The sequence below is a fragment of the Bombyx mori genome, chromosome 1 (assembly GCF_030269925.1).
Source record: "Bombyx mori chromosome 1, ASM3026992v2".
In the NCBI taxonomy this organism is placed as follows: domain Eukaryota; kingdom Metazoa; phylum Arthropoda; class Insecta; order Lepidoptera; family Bombycidae; genus Bombyx; species Bombyx mori.
In genome coordinates, this window is record NC_085107.1 from 835,834 (window position 1) to 851,759 (window position 15,926).

The 15,926-nt window shown below is 39.2% G+C and overlaps 1 protein-coding gene across 1 annotated transcript in view; it reads right to left on the reverse strand.

The window, feature by feature from the left end:
- LOC101740430 (dipeptidase 1) overlaps positions 1-14,940 on the reverse strand; it is a 196,358-nt gene extending 181,418 nt beyond the window's left edge. The window contains exon 1 of the mRNA XM_021352297.2: positions 14,872-14,940. The gene's annotated coding sequence lies outside the window, so the exon portion shown is untranslated. The remainder of the gene's footprint in view (positions 1-14,871) is intronic.
- Positions 14,941-15,926: the final 986 nt, after the last annotated feature.

Consider the following 15,926-nt stretch of genomic DNA (forward strand, 5'->3'; position numbering starts at 1 on the left):
ACCACTTAACACCAGGTGGGCTGTGAGCTCGTCCAATCATAGAAGCAATAAAAAAATATGTTTTCTCTCAGACAATCACGTTTACGATTCTAGAGTAATAATTTTCAAAATTTAAAAACATCGAGCAATACATTCTTTATAAAAGTAAAATTTATTCAAATATATAACAAGCAAGTTGTGTGATTTACGTAGAAACTTTGACTCTTAATACTAATGTGAAGCAGTACTTAATGCTTTTCGGTTTGAAGGATGAGGCAGACGTTGTACTGAAAAAATGCGCCATTTACAGTGTTGATGTCTATGGACTCCTGTATCTACTTAAGATCGGGTGGGCCGGGTGGACCGAAGAGCTGGCAGCTACCTGGGACAAAGAATTAGTCTAGCTATTCAAAGGGGGAACGCTGCCGGTATCTTCGGAACCTTGCCTAAAGGGACTCCTTTTAATAAGATATTTTAGTTTGTAAATTATTATTCTTATTATTTATTATTATTAATATTATTAATTTAGTATTAAATTACCTAGTCAGGTCATAAATTCTGTCACATGTTTAATGTAAAATAATTGAAACAAGTTTATTCATTATGTAACCATTCATATACCAAAATGAACTTAACAAAACATAAATTCTTATGACACTAAAGTTTATTCAAAATGACCTCCGTGATTTTGAATACAGGCCTTCAATCTGCGCGGCCAGTCGTCTATCACAGCACGAACGAGGTCCATGTCAATATCGGCGGCTGCCTTAATCAAGGATGTCTTGAGTGACTTCAAATTGGGATGAGTCTTTGAGCACGCCTTTTCCTCCAAGTGTTGCCATATCTTGTAATCTAACGGATTCAAATCTGGACTGGAGGAGGGCCAGCCTTCGTGCCGGATGAAGTCAATTTCACGCGCCGCCAGCCAGTCTTGTGTGCTCTTCGCTCTATGAGCTGGCGCTGAATCTTGTTGGAATACCCAGTGCTTGTTATTGAACATGGTATGAGAAACTGGTTCCACAAGGTCCATCAGGACTGTATTTTGATACATAACTGCATTCGTTTTTACACCTTTCTCACAAAAATGTACCTCTGTTAAGCCCCAATAAGAAACTCCCAACCATACCATGAGCGAGGATGGAAAATGACCTCGTTGGACACGCGGAATACGGTTGCTCGCTTCTTCACTACTGTGTGCGTACACCTTATCATTTTGTTTGTTGTAGCTCTCTTCTACGGTAAAAAAATTTTCATCCGAAAAAAGAATTTCCCGATATTTTTTTTCCGCGTACCGCTTCAACAAAGCGCGGCATCTCTTCAGTCTCAGGTCCATTAGACGAGCATTCAAACGATGTCCTGTTTTTCTTCGATATGCCCGAAGCCCTAAGTCTTCATTTAACACCCTTTTCACCGTGGTTCTGCTTAACCCCATCTGAAGGGCCAACAGGTTCTGCTTACGTTTGGGATTTCTTTGAATTTGCGCCTTCACAGCTTTTATCACTGCTGGAGTCCTAACAGACCGAGGGCGACCACTTCTTGACCTGTCCTCTACACTAGAGTCTTCATTATAGCGTTTGATTGTACGATAAATGAATCTTTTGGTTATATTCAAATTTTTCAGTATGTTAAAAATTTGAATTGGCGCGTAACCGCAACGATGCAACGCAATAGCTGCAACACGGTCTTCTTTAAGCGTCCACTCCATATTTAAAAATGAGTAAAATTCTAAAAGTATACATTTTTATTTTCATGAACAATTCGAAATTCGAATTCAATAAACTTTTTTGTGGCCAGCATTCTAAAAGAAAAGTTTTTACTGTGTGACAATACTTATGACCTGACTAGGTACTACAGCCAATTATAGTTGTGATATCTAAAAGAAGGCATTTAGGTCCACTCCATTTAAGTACTACGTACATTGCAAATAAACAGGGCGAGCTGGTTTACCCAAAAAGAAAACTTCATTTACAAGCAGAAATTCAAAATTCAATCATTTATCAGGGACAAACCGAATCAACAAACCGTCCACAAACCTAGTCACCGGTTTTCTGATTGCCCGTTGTCCTTTATTCGACAATCTTTTTACAAAGCTCTATTAGCTCAGCAACCTAACGATCGGGTTCAGAATACAAGCCAACGTTTTACGACCATCAATTAGCAAGCCGGGCTTCCATTAAGTTCTCCCGAAAAGCTTAAATTTACCGCTTTATACTTGACCGGTTCGGGAAGTTTTTACGCTAAAACGAGTGGAATTTGTACAGAAATACAAAGGACGAATAGTATTCAAATAATCCCAAGTCCCGGGAAAGTAAAAAATGTTTTCCACTTCAAAGAAAACTATAGGGTGTTCGATAAGTCAAATATTAAATATTAATAAATATAATAATAACTAGCTGACCTGGCAGACTTCGTAGTGCCTCAATCGATAAATAAAATATCTGATGGGGGACACATCAAAGGGAAAATAAAATAGTTATTTTTATTTAATTCCGAGAATTTTCATATTTATCTACCTTTTAAACCTTCTCTAGACTTCATATTCCATTCAAGACCAAAATTAGCCAACTCGGTCCAGCCGTTCTCGAGTTTTTTGGGGCTATAACAAGTAGACACTGTTAACTACCCGGCTGAGTTTATATGTATAAGTCCTATCAACAGAACATATTTTTGTATACTGCATTGAAACGTTAGGAAAAATATGTAATGGTAGCCTTTTTAGTAGGAAATATCATGCTGTCAGTCAACTCGAAATATGGTTAGTAAGTTTAACTTTTGCTTTCTCTATATGTTATCTTGTCTACAAGATTGTTTATGTATGTGTGTATGTAAGCTCTAGATGGGTTGGTGCAAATAAGGTTAACCTTGTGTTATATGGTTATTGGAACACATATACTTCACAACGTAAATAAACATAGCCCGGCAGTCGCAGTTGCTTTGTATAATAGATAACCTATCCTTCAAGATCGAGCCTATGCCGATATAGAATATAAACAGAATAGTGATGTCTACTGGTACAAGCTCTAAACAAATATAACAAATTCTTTCATTATTTTCGCAAACTTTTTAATGTTTTCGCGCACTAATACTATTACCAAAACGAGACGGATAGATATCTATTATAGCTGTATCAGTATTGGAAAACTCGAAGTCACGTCTCGTGGAGCAGAAACTTACTAATTGCCACTTTCTACAAATCACCAGAACGTTCCACAGTCGAGTGCATAGTTTTCACAGAGATAAATAATTTTCGATTCGAGAAAAGTTCCTTTTTGGGAAATAGATAGTTTTTGTTGAATTTCAATAGAAAATCGGATCTCGCCGGATCTGTACGACAGTTCTAACCTATTTCTGCCAATAACAGAACCAATAGTCAAACTCTCAACCACGATTTGGACATGTGGACATTGTTTAACTAACTATTGTATTGGATATGTGGACATTGTTTTTACTGGTGGTAGGACCACTTATGAGTCCGCGCGAGTAGGTACCACCACCCCGCCTATTTCTGCCGTAAAGCAGTAATGCGTTTCGGTTTGAAGGGTAAGGCAGCCGTTGTAACTATACTTGAGACCTTAGAACTTGTATCTCAAGGTGGGTGGCGCATGTTATAGATGTCTATGAGCTCCAGTAACCATTTAACACAAGGTGGGCTGTGAGCTCGTCCACCCATCTAATCAATGAAAGAAAAAAGCCTATTTGTTTCATTAGGACTGTTTATTAGCTGGTGAATACGCCTAATACGAATACATAGTGTTATCTGCTCATGTGGATTCATTATTTTAATCATATAGTTAGCATAGTGATTAGGTGTTTTGTTTTGAAGAGTGGGATAGTCATTATAGAATATAATTCAAAGTTCAGTCCCATGTTTCATGGTAAATAGGTGGTGAGGATGTTGCTTCGCTGAGCCGTGACCTTAACCATAACTCGTTTTCTTTTACTAGTAGAAAAAAAAATACAGAAATGTTTTTCTTTCCACAGTACTTCCTGATTCCTACGTAATGTCCCACTTCAAAGGGTGTTTGAAAGGAGTCCCCAGTGGCAGGTAGCGGCTTGTGCTCCCGCTCTTATTCAACTATAGACAACATTTAATTACGATCGGACTATATAACTCAGCCAGTAATTAATTTATATTGTATTAGGGCCGTTGTGTTTTGCCTTTATCAATATATACTTGGGAACATCGCAACGCATTTCAATGCATTTGTCTTTAGCGAATATTTATTTGGTACTTTTTATTTACTAAGCAATTGAAATTAACGCATTCCCAAGGGCGGTAAGTCATCTAAATCTCTCCACTCGAACGAGGAGTAATTAGGGCACCAGAATCTGTTTTGAAAACGAAAATTTTAATTATATAGGATACGGGGTTCAGTCCGTTGCCTCACTGTGCGTTTTAATTAATTAATTAACATCAGATTACCGTAAGAAAGTAGCTTAGAAAGCTCAAAGCCACGCTGTGATTTTGTGACGATTACGTCAAGACCAAAATTTCTTCGCATTGAATTACGAACACGACTAAAGAATTATTCTAGAAGACAGAAAATATTTTGACGTAAATATCGGCGCTTATGCAATGATAGAAATGAAAAAATTCCGGACCCTACTATTCCAATTTCTATAATGTCGCGTCAAATATAGAATAAAAATACTCCTAGTCAAATAGACAGACCATGTGAATCCAATCATCCAGGAATCAACATAATCAGACAAAAATTCTTCAAATTAATTTAGGACAAAACAAAATGACATGTACAGAATAATTATGAATGTAAAAAATATGATAAGACTCATCCCCTAAAAATAGTATAGTTAATTATAGATAGTATGGTCACACTCAACAGCCCGTCTCAATAATAGTTGCCGTTTTACAAAACTGTCCATTTCAAACATAATTTATGTACAGCTGGGAAATCAATTATAAATTCCCCATTAATGGTGCTTTTAGGTACCACGAGCACCGGTCACCGTCCTCGCCGAATCCATGGCTTGATACGAAGGGCTCGACGAGTAAATTAACTCTCAGACACAGCCCACTGAGTTTCACGCCGGATCTTCTCAGTGGGTCGCGATTCCGATCCGGTGGTAGATTCTGCGAAGCACGACTCTTGTTAGGGTTCGTGTTAGCATCGTCGTCAGGTTTGAGCTCCGTGAGCTCACCTACTAGTTACGGTTACGCTGGAATAGCCGCTCCAGGCTACCAGCTTAGGTAGGCATAAAAAAAGCTTCACGGCAGAAGACGGGGGGTACCTACCCGCGCGGACTCACAAGAGGTCCTACCACCAGTCAAGTGTTCCCATAAATAACTAAGACGAGTGTTTTTTTTTTGCGTTATTTTCTGCAACACCTATCTATACAGCGCTAAACAGTTCTACCGAAATTGCGTTAAAAGCTATGCTCGTACCACTTATCAGTTGGCTGCGGCTGAACGCGTGAACTTTGATCCGGCGTTTCCAAAGTGAACTAACTAGACGTGGACGCTCTAACCAAATTCATCGTGAACTTCTCTAAATAAGTTTTAGACGAACAGAACGAAGAATACACGGATTGCGGGAAAGTCATTTGTTGGTGACTTTATAAACACGCACACAGTGATATAGCGTAACAGAATTGTACAAGTATATAGTATAATATCTTCTTCTTCTTCATCTTTACCTCATTGCTGAAGATCACAACCACATGTGACTTTCCTATAATTTCTGCGCGATTTTAAATTGAAAAAAGGTGAATAAAAATGGAGGAGAAGCAGCTAGCGCTTGTTGGATATTCGTACCGGTGTACTATTTTTTTTATTGCTTTAATAGGTGGACGGCCTCACGGCGCACCTTGTGTTATGTGGTTAGCGGAGCCCAAAGACATCTACAACGTAAATACCACCACCCACCTTGAAATATGAGTTCTAAAGTCTCAGTATAGTTACAACTGCTGCCCCGCTCTTCAAACCGAAACGTTTTGCTGCTTCATGGCAGCAATAGGCAGGGTGGTGGTTAGATGTCCTACATACTACCTACTAATGTGGATTACCAGTAAAAATAAAATAAAAAGAATCCTTAAATCCCGCCACAATACACGAAACAATATGAATGAGAAGTAGCTTGCGCGGTACCTGTTATACTCTGATAGAAACTTTCACGTTACTGTCAACAACAACTGTACAAAGTTTCAACTGAGTCGGACCCACGATGTGATCTCATACAAATGAGCATAGACACTATATAGTGCACATACATACATATATATTTATATACATGCATGATTTTACAAATTTTAGAGAGATAATGTAAGGTAAGGAAAAAGAGAATCTTGCTTTGAAAGTTACTTTAACTCCGTATTCCAACGTATGTATGAAATTTTAATTATAATATCACTATTTAGTGTATCGCTTTGTATGTGTGCGTCTAGAAGTGATTCACGATAAATTAAACAGAATAAGGACATGTCTTGTCAATAATTTATAATTGTATACGGCAGCTATAAAAAAACGCAAGATTAACACACATTTCTTTTGAATACACAAATATATAATAATTGTTATTATACGTAAATATAATTAAAACTAAACGTAATAATGTATGTATGTTGCACTAGATATGGATGGGCAGCGTCGCGACCACATCGTGCCGAGTGGGAGCCTATTGACATAGTAACGTGAGTGACATCATGCGAAATGTAATCGACGCGGGCGAGGCTGCGGGCGGAACGCTAGTTAAGTTATATAACTGTCCTACCCTTAAAAACAAGAATGCAGGTCGTTTTTACGGAATAAATAGCATGTTGGACCTGGTAAATAACCAGTCTCTTCTTCTTTCTTTCCTATTACCCTCTTTTATAAACAAGTATGGATAATAACATCATGGTACCAAAGTGAAGCCTAAAATTGGTTCTTATACTTAACATTAGCTAAGAGGTGGAAAATATTTTTTTCGACATGTAATGATTACGTGGCGAATGTCGATAGAATCAGAACGATGGATTAAATATCAGTTATATATTTGTAAAGAAAAAGCTTAATTTAAAAGGATATTTCTTCAGTGTTATTCAGTGTCATGAAGCAAAATCGGTCACTCAATAAAAAGAGAGGTCAGTTTTGTACAGTTTATTAAAACTGTTTAATTTATAATATTAATTTTAAAAGAGATTAAGGGCTTTAAACATTGTTTTCTTATTATATAACAGAAAACGCGATTAAGTTTTTTACTGTTTATTCATTCTGAAGTACTCCATATCGTTATGTGTTTATAAAAAATATATTATTTAATTGTGGTCGGGCGATTCGTTATCTAACACGCATTAATTCGGCAATTTTTCGGATATTAGCGCGAAGGGACCATGCGTTTCTGTGTGTACTAGTGGTCCCGGAGTATTCGAAATTCGACTATAATTAATTGAAATTATAAGTTTGAACAATTATTATGGTTCTGGTTACAGATTTCGCCAAAACCACACCATAGACAAATAATATTAAAGATAAACAATATTAACTTATTCTCAATTTGACCACATACTTTAAGCAATAACAAAAGTTTGACAATAAACGAAGAGTATATAATTATATGCGTGTGTGTTAAATACATGGTAGTGTGTGTAATGTTTTTTTATGGATTTAATATAATATTAATGTATAATTTTAAAAAAATATTAGTATTCTGCACTCCTTCTCTGTATGTATATATTAATACGTGAAGCAAAAACTTTGTATCCCTTTTTACGAAAATTGCGCGGACGGAGGAGTATGAAATTTTCCACGCTTATAGAGAATATATAGAAGAAGTGCACAATGCTAATATTTTTTTAAATTATGCATAAAAGATACATTTAGGATTCAGAAGAAAAACCATTTAAAAAAAATAACAATGATTAGCACACTACAACTTTTGTTATTCTCAAACTCTAATTAATTGACTAATTCAACATAAATCACCAAACAACCAGAATACATAATAAACACTTTGATATTATCTTGTCTTTAAGCACACATTTACAAAGACTTAAAACAATGACTCACGCACACCATGTCCACGACTACCTTCTCTCACGAACGCCGCCGATCGAATGAATGTTTCGAGCAAAGGCGTTGCTATTTATAGGCACTGTACCTTCAACATTATTATAAAATTCGTGTTTCCTAAATTAACACTTAAAGTCTTTGAATGATGTTCTCTCGACGAATGTCAACCGACAAATGCGCGGGTGACGGAGCTGCGCGCCGGTTTTATACCTTTTTAGTAGGGTATTCCTTACTCGGCCTCTCCTGACTGTGGTTCGTCCTCGACCACATAGCTTCTGTGTTCTTCTTCTGGAATCTCAGTGACGACCAATGTCAGAGGCGACTAACGCCAGGTGCGACTAACGCAAATGACGACTAACGTCAGAGGCGACTAACGTCGGGTGCGACTAACGCAAATGACGACTAACGTCAGAGGCGACTAACGCCGGGTGCGACTAACGCAAATGACGACTAACGTCAGAGGCGACTAACGCCGGGTGCGACTAACGGAAATGACGACTAACGTCAGAGGCGACTAACGCCAGGTGCTGATCAGTAGGAGCGCCACCAGCAGGCACACCCATCAAGCAGCGGACCAGCGAGACGCCTCTGCGCGCCTCGGCCGGTACGCACCACCACTGCCTCTGGAGACCACTTGCCACGCCAGGGCACTATGTGCTGTGTCGCAGCCCGCGTTGTCTTCCAGTAGTCCCCACTGAAATCATTGAACAGAGGCATCCCGCTCGGCCATACTGACCGGATCGTAGTAAACCGGAAAACTGAACCATAACAATCATTGACAACACAAGGTCAAAACACAATAATCAGAAACTAACAACTCAAATCGTATAAAACGTTCTTGGCCTGGCTGTCGGCGCAGCTAGTCTCATTGATGCCACCCATATTATCATTACCACAAATGATAAAACCAATACACATCACTTCACAATATAGAGTCAGCGACTCTCAGGTCGACTAGACTAGACCAATACAACAATAGTCTCCTTTGAGACCCAGGTCTCCACTATACCACCAGCCGCCCATCGGCCTCTGAACAACTCACAAGTGAATTGCAGTTACGACAAGTGCGTACAGTACGACCAAATAGTGATGGTATCAGCTGTATCACTCGGTGGAGGTACTCTTACCTCATTCATCAGTTTTCTATGTTTAACTCGTCAGTAGCACTACTTAGAGGCAACTTTTCTTTATGTAGTCATGAGTTTTATAGGTTCTATTACCAGTTTAGGCCATCTATCAGCATTTCAACATTAAATAATAAAAAATTAACCACATCATCGTCATATTTTACTAACTTTGCTTATCGGTGTCAAATTCATTAAAACTTCTGTGAAGTCTTGCTTTAATATTTCGGAACTAAAGCATTTGGTACCAGAATCGAAATAAAAATAATTCGACTCACCAGATTGATTTCCCAAAAATTACCCGATATTATGCAGCTACCGGCACGTTGCTTGCGTGCTACTGCCGCAGGAACCATCGAGGGGCCCGAGCTGGCGGCAATGCCCGTGAGGCACTATCCTCACCATTCGGTAAGGTCCACGGATTCCCGGATCTAGATTTCCTATAGACTGGGAGCTATCACAAAAACAAGATTATCGACATTAAAAACGGCTGCTGCTCGTCGGTGCCCGTCCACGCGAGCATCATGTCGCTTTTCACTCCGTGGTACTAATTGATGAGCTCTACCTCGACCTAGTTCTCGACTAACTTCACGGCTCCGAGACACCTCAGTCATGACATCACTAATTAGCGTCCTCACCACAGGTGTGGTGGCGTCTGTTCCCACCAGAAGCTGCAGGGCAGATATCTGTGGTCTTGTGTTTTGTGATGTTCAGAATGAGCTGTAATCTCAAAAGTTCAATTGACCATTTTGCCAACACAGTCCTGTCTACTTGTTTGATATTACGCGTCACTGGTGACAACTAGTGCCCGAACCCTACAAGGACTGCCTAACCTGACCTCCAAAAATGAAATCAAATCGTGAGTAGATTAGCGTTCGCGGCTCTAACCTGAGGGCCCATTATGCCCCGTATCAATATTAAAGTTCCAAGTTCTATCAGAAGTAACCAATTCACCTAGCCACACCTTTGCGTTTCTCTTTAAGCAATTAGCCACACGCGACAGAGTCTCATGGTCGGTCCACCTGTTTAAATCCTTTGCACGGTCCACCTCCTCGTACCACGCCTCGATATTGTTAATAGTAAGGTCGAAGTTTGATACAAAATACTTCTGCGATCTTATAGGCTGGACTGCCTTTACGGCATCAATAATCGCTTGAGCAAGTGAGGGGGTCTCTGAACCGCGCAGGGCTGAGTCCGACACACGTCCCCGGTCCGCGAGGCTAGATGTAGCGTGTGTGGCAAGGGGAATGGTCTCCATCACACCTGGTGTCGAGATTTGCAACCGCAGCGAAGGGGTGTGCGTATTTAAGTCACGATCATGATTGCTATGAACACCACGACGCGACGCCCTTCGTGAGTGATCGCGGGCTCGAGATACATAACAAGATCGACGCGAGCGTCGCGAGCTAAGGTGACTTCGTTTCAAACGATATAACGCGCTGCGTGATCGACTAGAAGACTAGATCGATATGAAATGCTGCGTGAATCGCGCGACCTATCGTGCAACACACGATCGTTGCTACTCGAGCGAGTATCACGCGAATACGAATGCAATCTATGGCGGTAGCGGTCCCGTAAACGATTGTCACGAGAACGGGACACGTCTCGATTACGCGAGCCATTTTGACGATGCCGAGAACGTCCACGTGACGTACTTCGCGGCATTATTTAGACACATACGTACACAAAAAACACGATAATGAAAGTAACAAAATATAGTGCGGATAGTTGTGAATCACCTGTTGTCTGTGAGCTTTGAGTTCTTTATCCCACTTCTGAATTTAGGATTCAGAAGAAAAACCATTTAAAAAAAATAACAATGATTAGCACACTACAACTTTTGTTATTCTCAAACTCTAATTAATTGACTAATTCAACATAAATCACCAAACAACCAGAATACATAATAAACACTTTGATATTATCTTGTCTTTAAGCACACATTTACAAAGACTTAAAACAATGACTCACGCACACCATGTCCACGACTACCTTCTCTCACGAACGCCGCCGATCGAATGAATGTTTCGAGCAAAGGCGTTGCTATTTATAGGCACTGTACCTTCAACATTATTATAAAATTCGTGTTTCCTAAATTAACACTTAAAGTCTTTGAATGATGTTCTCTCGACGAATGTCAACCGACAAATGCGCGGGTGACGGAGCTGCGCGCCGGTTTTATACCTTTTTAGTAGGGTATTCCTTACTATACATTAAATCAATAAAGAAAACATTACACACACTACATACCATGTATTTGACGCACACACGCATGCATACTATTTATTGTCAAACTTTTGTTCTTGACGTCTGTTGTCAAATTGAGAATAGATTAAATATTGTTTGTCTTTATTAATATTTTTTTATAGTGTAGCGAAATTTGTGATTATAGAAGTATAAAATACAATCATAATAGTGTACAAACTTACAATTCCAATTAATTATAGTCGAATTCCGACTACTGCGGGACCTCTAGTTCTCTATAAGTGTGGGAAATTTCATACATACTTCTCCGTCCGCCCAATTTTCGTAAAAAGGGATACAAAGTTTTTGCTTCACGTATTAATATATAGATGATGTCGCTAAACAAAACCGTTAAACAAAACAATTTAAATTAAGACCTCATTTTTGAGTTGGAGAATCAGTACACTATTTAAATGCCTACATTACATAATTATCTATCTATCTATCTCTTAGGTTTATGGCGTTTCCTTTTAGATTTCGCCAATGTCAAGTGTATTTAATACTCTGCTTTCTATAGCGGGCTTCGTGAACGACCAAATTAAAACCACTTTTATCGATTAATGACGCGTTATTTACTGTCATTATAATGACTTTTCGAATAGGTACTTCAAAGTTTTCGTGGAAGATATTACCGGTTGACATTTGAAAAAAAAACGTTTTAAAAAGTCGTCGTGGCCTAAAGGGATAACACGTCCGGTGCATTCGTGTCGAACGATTCAACGGTATTCGAATCCCGCAGGCGAGTACCAATTTTTCTAATGAAATACGTAGGTAGGTACTTTACAAATGTTCACGAATGACTTTCACGGTGAAGGAATAACATCATGTTATAAAAATTATAATGCATAATTATAATTTGGGTAATTACTGATGGTACCTCTTGCGGGCTCGCACGGGTAGGTACCACCGCCCTGCCTATTTCTGCCTAGAAGCAATAATGCATTTCGGTTTGAAGGGTGGAGCAGCCGTTGTAACTATACTTGAGACCTTAGAACTCATATCTCAAGGTAGGTGGCGCATTTACGTTGTAGATGTCTATGGGCTCCGGTAACCACTTAACACCAGGTGGGCTGTGAGTTCGTCCACCCATATAGGCAATAAACAAAATTTATTTTACTCCTCCTCGCGTCGTTTCCTCACTGCTGAGGATCGTGACCATTATATGTCGACAGGATTTTGTTCCTTGTAATGTCCCGCCAGCGCCTCCGATGATTGGCCGCATGAAGGGCGTCGTGGAATCGGATCTCTAGTGTGGTGCGGATTTGGCCGAACCACCTTGTCGGGCTGCGCTGCGCGGTCTCTTTCCCTCGATTATTTATTCGACTTATTTTACTAGCCATCATATATTTAGTTTTTTTTTATTATTTCTAAATTTTATATTTAATTTCCAATTAGCTTTTACGATTCAATTGGTTTTACTGAAACTCTAAGTATTCGAAAGATAGTGAAATCGTATTATAGAAACTAATTATTTATTTTATTTATTTAATTTACTTCAGATTTTACATCCATAAAATTTAAATTTAAAAATTTAAATTTAATTTAAAAATTATGCCAACGCCTTGCGGATACCGAAGATAATAATACTATTCAATACTATATACTATACGATAACACTACATATAACCTAGATTACGTACACCCTACCTTATAACATTATGTACACGGCCCGTTAGAAGCGACCGTTCAATAACATAATTATCAAACTTGACCTCACAACTAGCGTTTCCTTATCTAATGTCATTTGCGGTCAGAATTTCCAAAGGTACAATATTATTGAGAAACGATTAAATACCGACGACGCCCGTGTATACATTTTATTTTAAGATGTAAGGAAGGATTGCTACCTCCTATGCCTACCTTTCCAGCTTGGCTAGGATAGGTGGGGGAGTATTTTTTTCCTACCTATTTTGATAGCCTTGAGAGGCTATTTCAGCTTCGCCTTAAAGTGTGTAGGTGAGCTCACGGTGCTCAAACCGGAGTGTTGCTAACACTGACCTTAGCAAGAGCAGTGCTTCGCAGAATCTACCACCGGATCGGAAACGCGACCCACTGAGAAGATCCGGCGAGAAACTCAGTGGGCTGTGTCTATGGGTTAATTCGCTCGTCGAGCCCTTTGTCGCAAGCGACGGGTAGGTAAGTATGAGCTCAACTAGTAGACAGGGAAACTGTTAACAGCCGTCCGAGTAGCTTTGAAGGAGACATGGAGCTTGAGAAGGCACTTGCTTCTTGAGTGCATCTACTACCATAGCAATTGCCACCCGCTGAGATAACCCGACGAGAAACTCAGCGAGCTAATCTCAAGGGCTATGCGTCCCGACCAGCTCTTGGACGCGTATAGTGACTTGTGTTATGGTTTCCTTGACTGAGAGAGGATTGATCAGGACGTGAAATAATAACTCATTTGGTTTAAACGGGTATCCGAACTGGTGACCCTCTTAAGTAAGCAGTCGTAAAGCCTATCACATCAAGACATCAACTGCCAACTTTGATAGAACCAATAGAAGATGTCAAAGTTTTAATGCTACCGGAGTGGAGGTTATCCAAACTGAAGCCACTGCGTTCATCCACAGGGCGTTTCCAGAAATCTTTTTTGCCACGTACCATCCGGTTTTGAAATGAGCTCCATAGCTGACGGTAACCACTCAACACCAGGTGAGCCGTATGCTCGTCTGCCTACAAGGCTAATAAAAATAAATAAATAAAAGCGGCTAATTCTTGCAAAAGCTCTCATGGGAAAATATAGAGTAGTGATATTTCAAGCAAATAACACTTAGTAATTATATTATATTATACAGGTGGCTTATGAGATGATCAATTTAAATTTAATAAGTGAGTGTTTTAACACGTGATGATGCTTCTAAACTAGCTAAACTGTATAACATCGAACCACGTAATATTACGGTATTGAAATTAAGCGAAGTATTCTTGCGTTCGAAAGAAGGACAGATTAAAATTTTGTTAATGTAAATAAATCACATTAGTGACGCTTAGCTTCAAACACAAAACTTTGTGTACTGTCGGCATATAATTATCATATGCGAAAACATTATATAAAATCTGTATATAAATATATAGTACAAAAAAGTTGTAAAGTAACGAAGACAAGTCAACAGGTTAGTGGTGCCTATGAAAATTACGATTGTTCACACACGATTATTTATTCTTAGGAACACATAAAAAAAAAATTGCTTTAAGATAATTTTTGTTTTAGAGTCACTAAATTTTAAATTAGTTCTGATCGGGATTCTTTAAAAAAAATCTATAATATACTTTTTAACCGTTCAGGTCATCTGTAAATATACTCAATAATTAAATATCGAACACGTAGAAGACAGCGTAGTTAGAATTTTTACTTGCTTTTACTGCTATTACGCGATCTTTAACTTACTCGTATTAATTATTTAATTATTAATCAAAGTAAATGAGAACCTTAAAAATCTAAAAGCAAAATTTTCCTTTTACGATACACGAAAATAAAGTTTGTTATCTAGAAAATAGTTCGATGTTACGTACCTTGTTCGATCGGAACTAGTTGCGGAGGAGGCATGTGTCGTGTTTCGCACACCGGTTGCGCGCGGGAACTGCCGGCCATCTCGACTCTAGGCTTCAGTTTACGCGGGACTCTTGTCGACTCCCCAGTGATGTTGTGTCGATAAACTCGACATTCTGAACTTATCGATAAGCGCGTGTTCCCTTTTAATTGGAAGACCGATACGTGATCGATTGCTTGCCATCATTAACGACGACTTCAAATCGAACTGTTACAGATTATTAAACATTTTACCTATCAGTTTTGTAATTACGTGACTTAGATTTATCTCGCAAAAGCTATCAGTCGACCTTAAAGTTTAGGTGCTATTGGAGTTTCTTGGTTATTATCGAGGCCATTATCACGAAGAATACAATATAGAAGACGGTCAAGATTTCCACTGTTGGAAATCACGACAAAATTAACATTTTAAAACACAAACGTATTCGGGTCGGGCCTAATTAAAAAAGCTGCCTAAAACATTAAGCGGATAACAATACAAGGACCTGTGAAGGTATTTAACGCGTCGATAAAAACACAATTAAGGGTCCCCGGGAAAAACATCGACTGGGCCGTCCCTAGCGCGGACGCATGCGCAAATGGCGCCCTCGAGCGTTTGCCGGGCTCGGGCAGAGTAACCACGTTGATTGATTCACCAACTTGTGCGCAGGTTAACTCACGGCACGTGCCTTAAGTAACGCACTACCAGCTGTGGGTGAACCGTCCCCCCGCCCCCCTGTGGTCCGGTCGCCAAGAAAGGGAGCGATTGCCGAAAAATCAACAGGTCTACACATGTTGGTGGTTTTTATCTAGGAGCGCTGCGAGTTCCACCGTTTGTTTTCGAAAATGGAATTGTAAGTTTTTATTTTGGTTACGTTGTACGTTGTTGTTCCTTTTGGTTCTTTTATATTACTACGTCGTACTGAGCGACACATGTCAAGCGATAAATGGACGATACGGATTTTTTAGGGACAACAAAATTCTGACCTTAATATTATTTTGATCACCAACATCAACGCAATTCATGATCTAGTTTAAA